The 7,435-nt window shown below is 40.1% G+C and overlaps 1 long non-coding RNA gene across 2 annotated transcripts; it reads left to right on the top strand.

Annotated features, from left to right (window-relative positions):
- Positions 1–40: 40 nt before the first annotated feature.
- LOC106724342 lies at positions 41–1,892 on the top strand. 2 transcript variants are annotated; one of them, XR_001360099.1, is made up of 3 exons: positions 41–238; positions 849–961; positions 1,332–1,892. It is a non-coding gene; the product is annotated as an uncharacterized LOC106724342 (long non-coding RNA). The 2 variants fall into 2 exon arrangements; XR_001360098.1 differs by having other exon boundaries at positions 41–615.
- Positions 1,893–7,435: the final 5,543 nt, after the last annotated feature.

Genomic DNA, 7,435 nt, shown 5'->3' with positions numbered 1-7,435 from the left:
CCCGCTGAGCTCCGAGCAGGACCTGGCCCAAGGCGAGGGCGCGCCCCGGATGGTGACTCCAGGTCTGTTGCGTGCCCAGAGCTGTCTCCTCCAGCTGTTTGGCTGAGAGTCTAACCCTGCAATTACTTGAGTCGGCCGAATCTCCCTCCCGCCCTGATCTGTAAAGTGAAAGCATGGAGAAAAGCATTCCTCTGAAAGGCAAAGGAGAGAAGAGCAGTGACTATGTGTGAAGAACCAGGTAAATGCCATCACCAAATGCCATCACCAGCCAGAGCTCCCGGCTGCTGAGTACTTTGTACAGGGTTCCCTGGTTTCAACTCCTGCTTTCCTTAAGCTTTCTGGATTCTCCGTGTACTTCTCTTCAAGTTATCTCTACTAGTTGCCTCTTTGGTTGGACCACCCACCACCAAAAACAAACTGTCTGGTGATTCTCTGGCTAAATTGAAAACAACAGGAAGGCAACATTCAGGAAAAAATTGACTAACCTCAAGAACTGTGCAGTGTATGCGTGTATAGTCCTGGACTAAAAGTTGGGCATGTAAAGATGGTATTGAAACCGGCCCAAAGGACCTTCAGGCTTTTGCCTGCCACCCTGAAGCCAAACACCGGACACAGGTGTTGATGGAAGGAAAGAGGTTTATTCAAGTGCTCATCACTGGAGAAAATGGGGGACTCTCATCTCCAAGCCCGTCTTAGCATCTCAGTGCAGGCAGGGGTTTTTATAGGTGGGCTGTTGAAAGAGGGGAACTAAGGAATTCTGGTGACCTGCAGTTTCACATTCCCACTCTCAGGTGGTTTTGATGTTCTCTTTGGTGTGTGTCAGAGTCTCTCATTTTTTCTCTCTGCAGGTTTTATTGCTGATATCTGGGGACACAATGTTTCAGACCTGGCTAGCCATCAACATTTGCTGGACTACTGTGATCAAGACCGGTGAAAAGGAGAACTGGAACTGCTACTACCTGTAACATGCTTAAATATGAAACTAATATTTTTAGACCAGTGATAGCGAACCTTTTGAGCTCGGTGTGTCAGCATTTTGAAAAACCCTAACTTAACTCTGGTGCCATGTCACATATAGAAGTTTTTTGATATTTGCAACCATAGTAAAACAAAGACTTATATTTTTGATATTTATTTTATATATTTAAATGCCATTTAACAAAGAAAAATCAACCAAAAAAATCAGTTCGCGTGTCACCTCTCACACACGTGTCATAGGTTCGCCATCACTGTTTTAGACTGTAAGTTTTGTTAGTCTATACCTTATACCCTGTTACAGTATGAGTTAATAATGTGTTAATAATTTGCTCTTCCATCCCCCCTTCTCATAGGAATGTGTCTTGTGACCTGGTTGAACTGTTTTTTTATAGAGAAGCAGCCAATAGTGACCCAGTGATACTCTTCACTGGCCAAACCACATCTGGAGTTCTTTATTCAGTTCTAGATTGAGCACTTTAAGAAGACCTCAAGGAAGTTGGAATTATTTCAGAGGAGAACAAAATGATGGAAAGAACTCAAAAGTACCACCAATGAAGAAGTAGTGATTGAACTTGGAAGGATTTTTATAGAAAGGAAAAAGCTACTGGGACTACCTCCAAATAAGTAAAGATTCATCAGATGACAGATTTGTTTCATGTGTTCTTAAAAAGTGCACACTTAAGAGAAACAAATTTCAGATCCTGAAAAGAAAATTACCTTCTAGCACTAGCCAGAAAAGTTGTGGCTTAGGGTGGGTGGAAGCCCTGACCATTGGATTTTACTTTAAGTAGATTCCTATGGTTTTTAAAGGGGAATGGGTACAGAGAAGCCATGCATCAAGAGAAGAATTAGTTGATGGGTTTTTTTTTAAAGCCATTTCCAGCCATAACCGGTTTGGCTCAGTGGATAGAGCATCGGCCTGCGGACTCAAGGGTCCCAGGTTCGATTCCGGTCAAGGGCATGTACATGCGGGCACATCCCCAGTAGGGGGTGTGCAAGAGGCAGCTGATCGATGTTTCTAACTCTCTATTCTCTCCCTTCCTCTCTGTAAAAAATATAATAATAAAGCCATTTCCAACCTTGAGATTCAATTAGTCTATAGTTTCAGCCTTAAAAAGAATTTACAGGTTAGCTATTAGATAAGACAAATGCATGAAAAGGTAAATAATGAAAGGAGGCCATATGATAATGAGCAGTACTAACAATAAATGCTAGTACATTTATTGTTCTCATTACAATTCCAGAGGCTTAAGGGAGAAGGAGGAAATGAAAGTAGACTATGTCTAGAACTGCCCTGTCCAGTAGAGTAGCCACTAGCCAAATATGGCTATTTACACTTGAAATGTGGCTAATCTGAATGGAGACATGCAGTAAATCTGAAATACACACCAGACTTTGAAGACTTAATTCAAAAAAATGTAAAATATCTTAATACTTATGCTGACTACATGTTAAAATAATGGCATATATTGGGTCAATATATTAAAATTAATTTCACCTGTTTATTTTTTTAATGTGCTTACTAGAAAATTTTAATATATGGCTTGAATCTTATTTCTATTAGACAGTTCTGGCCAAAGAAATATACTTAACTGAATTTATCAAAACTATCTATAAAGGAGAGTGAACTGAAAGACATTCTATCTACTAAAAACAAAGGAAAACCATATCAATGACCAATTCTTTTTATACATATACTGGAGGGCTGGTGCACGGAAATTCGTGCACAGGGGGTAGGGGGTCCCTCAGCGCGGCCTGCAACGACGCCAGCGTCCCTCGCCTCGGCCTCTGGTCCAAGGCCCCTCTCCTCCCTCCATGTGGCCGGGGCGGGGACACTGGGCTTGCGTCACCATGAGCCCACCATCCCTCGCCCTGGCCTCTGACCCGAGGCTCCTCCCCTCCCTCCATGTGGCCAGGTCGGGGACCCTCCACTCCCTCCGCGCGGCTGGGGCGCAGACGCTGGGCTCACATTGCTGGGGCAACACCACCAGTGACCCGCCCCGGACCACTATGGGTGCTGACATCTTTTTGTTGCAGAGTGACGGTTAATTTGCATATTACTCTTTTATTAGATAGGATGAACATAAAAAGAATCAACAGGCAAATCAGGGTAATCACCACTATGAAAAAGACAAAGAAAGGCAGGTAGAAAAACTAACTCTAAAGGACTCAAGTATAATTCTTGAGATAAAAGGACATTTGTAAAAAGCACTCCAATTTATAATTCTCCAGTATTAAAAATATATTACATCAGGGTACTTTGAAAAAGGAACAACCATAGAATGAAATAGAGTTCTGAAACACTTATAAAACATTATTACTTAAGTAAAACCAAAGAAATCTAGAACATAGCATACATAAACATAAAAGAAAATATGAGAAAAGATACATGGAGAGCCAATTCAGCAGACTTAACATTGAACTAGTGGAAGAATTTAAAAAAAAATTTGAGAAAAATATTTTTAATTATATGTTTAATTATAGGAGGCCTTTTTAGGATATAGAAGAAAAGTTTTCAAGTTTAGTAGACTGTAGGGTACCAGAAAATAGATTTAAAAAGACTCATACTCATTATGCTAAGTGATTTCACTCATATGTGGAATCTAATGAACAAAATTAACTAATAAGCAAAATCCAGATAGGTTGACAGCTGTCAGGGGTGTTTTGTCAGGAGTTCTATTACTATGGGAGATGAAGAGATATTTGGAGACAAGTTTTTTATCCAGGATGCTTTTTTCTTGCTCAATTAAAGCAAATTTACTGGTATTAAAAACCTAAGGAGAGCCTCTTCTCATTTCTTATCAGAATGAGTGGAATATCAAGAATAATTTTCTCTCTTTCAAGCACATAAGAGAGCTTGAAAGTAAGAGAGTAAAAAAATGGCAACATAAAATCTTGGATATTAATTATTTTAAGGATTAATTTTTCCTGAAGTTTAGACTGTTCTTAAGCATGTTTAATACAGTCAAATTGAAGATTTCATTCACTCTTCCCACAATAATTAAGCATATATCACATAACCCACACTTTACTATGCATTGTGGAACTTTAAAAAAAATATATGATCTCTAGTCTCAAGGAACTTAGAGGAACTTACAATTTGGGTGGGTGACAAATTTTTTTTAAATATACTTTTATTGATTTCAGAGAGGAAGGGAGAGGGAAAGAGAGATAAAAACATCAATGATGAGAGAGAATCATTGATCGGCTGCCTCCTGCACTCCTCACACTGGGAATTAAGCCCGCAACCTGGGCATGTGCCCTTGACCGCAATCAAACCCAGGACCCTTCATTCTGCAGGCCGATGCTCTATCCACTGAGCCAAACCAGTTAGGGCTGGGTGGGTGACAAATTTAACACAAAACTATTTGAGAACAATTAAGTGCTGAGTTGTGAGGTATATTATGAATCCCAAAAGTTGTCCAAAGTAAAGATAGGCCACTGCTGCATTCAGGAGATTAAAAACTTTTGTGCAAAAAGTGAACACTGAATTGGGCATAAAGAAGAGGTAGAATTTATATGCAAAATTATGAAGGGTTATTTGTAGGATTGATTCTAGAGAATAAGATACACTGAGTTTAAAGTCCGAGTTGTTGCTGGTGGTAGCCTAAAGGCTAAAAATGGCTGACTTGGTAGTTTATAAAGAGGTTTCATTTCTGGTTCTTGCTCGTCTATATTGTAACCACAAGTAGCAGCAGAATGCCTGACACATAGCAGATAGCAAATACTTGTTAAAGCAATACAAATTTTTGCACTCAATATTTCCTTTATTATGTGACTAAGAACTTTCATTTTTTTATTGAGGTATAGCTTTACAAAAATAGAGGTATACTAAAATGAGACTACTACCCAAATTAAGATATAGACCATTTCCAACACTCCATAATACTCCCTATGGCCTTCCCAATGAGCACTCAAATCTCCCCACCCCACCCCAGAACATTCCAAGATAGCCACTATTCTGACTTATATCAACAGTGATTAGTATTCTTGTTTTTCACATAAATAAAATCATAGTATGTCACCCAACATATTTTCATGTGGTTGACACCTGGCCTTACTTTACAACACTTGTTGATACTTGAAAGAGATACTTTTCCACCTTCTATTTAAAAAATATTTTCTTGTGGGAAAACCCCATAAAGGTGTTTATTGTAGAGTAATATACATTCAAGGTGTCATTGATCTTTAAACTTTAAAGACAGGTTGTGCTTACTTTGAGGGTAGGCAAGGTCATCATAAACTCCATCCTATACCTTTATAGTACAACTTGGTACTTCAAAAGTGGCAATCAGGTGAACTTGCTGTGACTCTTGCTCAAACAAACCTGAAAATTCCCTATGAAAAGTTTAGATCAACTGCAAAGTTAGAGGCACAATCCCTACCTTCACTTCTGACACTAACTGCAAGTTTGTGGAGGGATTTCCTAAAGCACCCCAGTAATTTGCTATAAAGACTCATGGAACTCACTGAAAGCTATTACACTCATGGTTCTGGCTTATTAAAGGGAAAGGATTCAGATTAAGGTCAGCCAAAGGAAGGCACACCTAGAGCAGAGTCTAGGAGGGCTTCAAATGCAGACCTTTATTTGTCTTCTAGCCATGGAATCATAATCATATTTATTATATTACTAGAGGCCCCGTGCACAAAAATTTGTGCACTCGGGGGGGAAGGGGGGGTCCCTCAGCCTGGCCTGTGCCCTCTTGCAGTCTGGGAAACCAGGGAATACACATAAATTATAGTGCAGATAAACTCTGGTATAGGGCCTAGGCCCTGTCTGATCTGAGTGTTTGCTCACTCAAACTGATTTATGTTTACTGCAGCCAACACAAGCCAGAGTGGAGAGAGTGGGCCTCCCTGGAGCAGGACCTGCAGAACATTAGAGTTGGGAGAGACCCTGGTGATCACTTAAACCCTTCTTAAGTTCTAGATGTTAATGAACATGACTAAGAAAATGGATCCATGCTCAAACATGTTTTCCAAGCAGGGAGTTCACACAGTTAAAGAAGCTCCTTTATTCATGGCTGGATTGTTGGAGTCTTTGATAGGATTTCTAAGAAAGGATTCCCCAGAATGATTTGGCTATAAAATGATTTTTTTAAAAGAATAGTTCATTGATTCTTCTTTAGAAATAGAGGAAAGGAGAAGAGAGAAACATTGATGTGAGAGCATAGCATTGATTGGCTGTTTCCTGCACGCCCCCTTCTGGGGGTCAAGTCTACAGCCCTGGCATGTGTCCTGACCAGGAATCCAACCTGCAACCTCTTGGTGCACAGAACTAAACCTAACCAACTAAGCCACACCGGCCAGGGAAAAATGATTTTTTTCCATAGGAGGCTGATTAAATCCTATTATATATTAATTATATTATATTATATTATATTAATTATATTATATTCCATCATTGAAGTGTGACAGTATGCACGGAATACTGCCTCTGATGGAGGCTCACGGAAGCTTGGTGACCAGTTTGGGGTGACTTCGTCATGTAGGTATGATTGATTACCCACTTGGTTCATCTCAGTTTCCAGGTCCACTGATACTGTGTGACTCAAAGCCCAAAATCACATTGTTGGTCTTTGGGGCTGGCTAGCCCAAAACCTAACAGTATATGGGTAAGTCAGCCCCCACAGTAAATCATGTTGTTAAATTACCCAGTATGATTCAAGGCCCTCAGTCAAACAGCAGATCCTATACGGCTGAGGGCAAGGGCCAGGCCTTCTCTTCGGCAAGCTCAAATCCTTTACTACATACCCCTTAAATCTTCACTTCTCTAACTGGAGAATTTGGTGTTTCCAAACCCTGCAATTAAATTATTTCTTTAAAAAAATTGTTTCTCAATTATCACTTTCATGAGTTTGTGTTTTTAAAAATTCTGAAGCATCTCAATGTATTTGACAAAAAAAAATTAAGAATGGAGTAGGAGTACTAAAATTTTCTTTTCCCCCTAATTATATATATATACTGAGTGGCCAGATTATTATGACCACCCCATCAGTACTTCATTGGGCCACCTTTTGCCTTCAATACTGCGGCGATTCTTCTAGGCATCAACTCCATGAGATGTTGAAAGGTGATGCGAGGAATCTGACACCATACCTGATGAATAGCACTGTACAGTTCTGTAAGATTTTTTTTAAAATATATTTTATTGATTTTTTTACAGAGAGGAAGGGAGAGGGATAGAGAGTTAGAAACATCGATGAGAGAGAAACATTGATCAGCTGCCTCCTGCACACTCCCTACTGGGGATGTGCCCGCAACAAAGGTACATGCCCTTGACCGGAATCGAACCTGGGACCCTTGAGTCCACAGGCTGAGGCTCTATCCACTGAGCCAAACCAGTTAAGACAGTTCTGTGAGATTTGATGGTTGTAGAACCAGCTGCCTGATGGCTCTTTTAACTTCGTCCCACAAATGTTCAATTGGATTGAGATCTGGTGATTGTGGGGGCCAC

The sequence above is a fragment of the Myotis brandtii genome, unplaced genomic scaffold (genome assembly GCF_000412655.1).
Source record: "Myotis brandtii unplaced genomic scaffold, ASM41265v1 scaffold8, whole genome shotgun sequence".
Taxonomy (NCBI): Eukaryota; Metazoa; Chordata; class Mammalia; order Chiroptera; family Vespertilionidae; genus Myotis; species Myotis brandtii.
The sequence above is the reverse complement of the archived record's forward strand: the minus strand, read 5'-3'. Positions and strand labels throughout refer to the sequence as shown.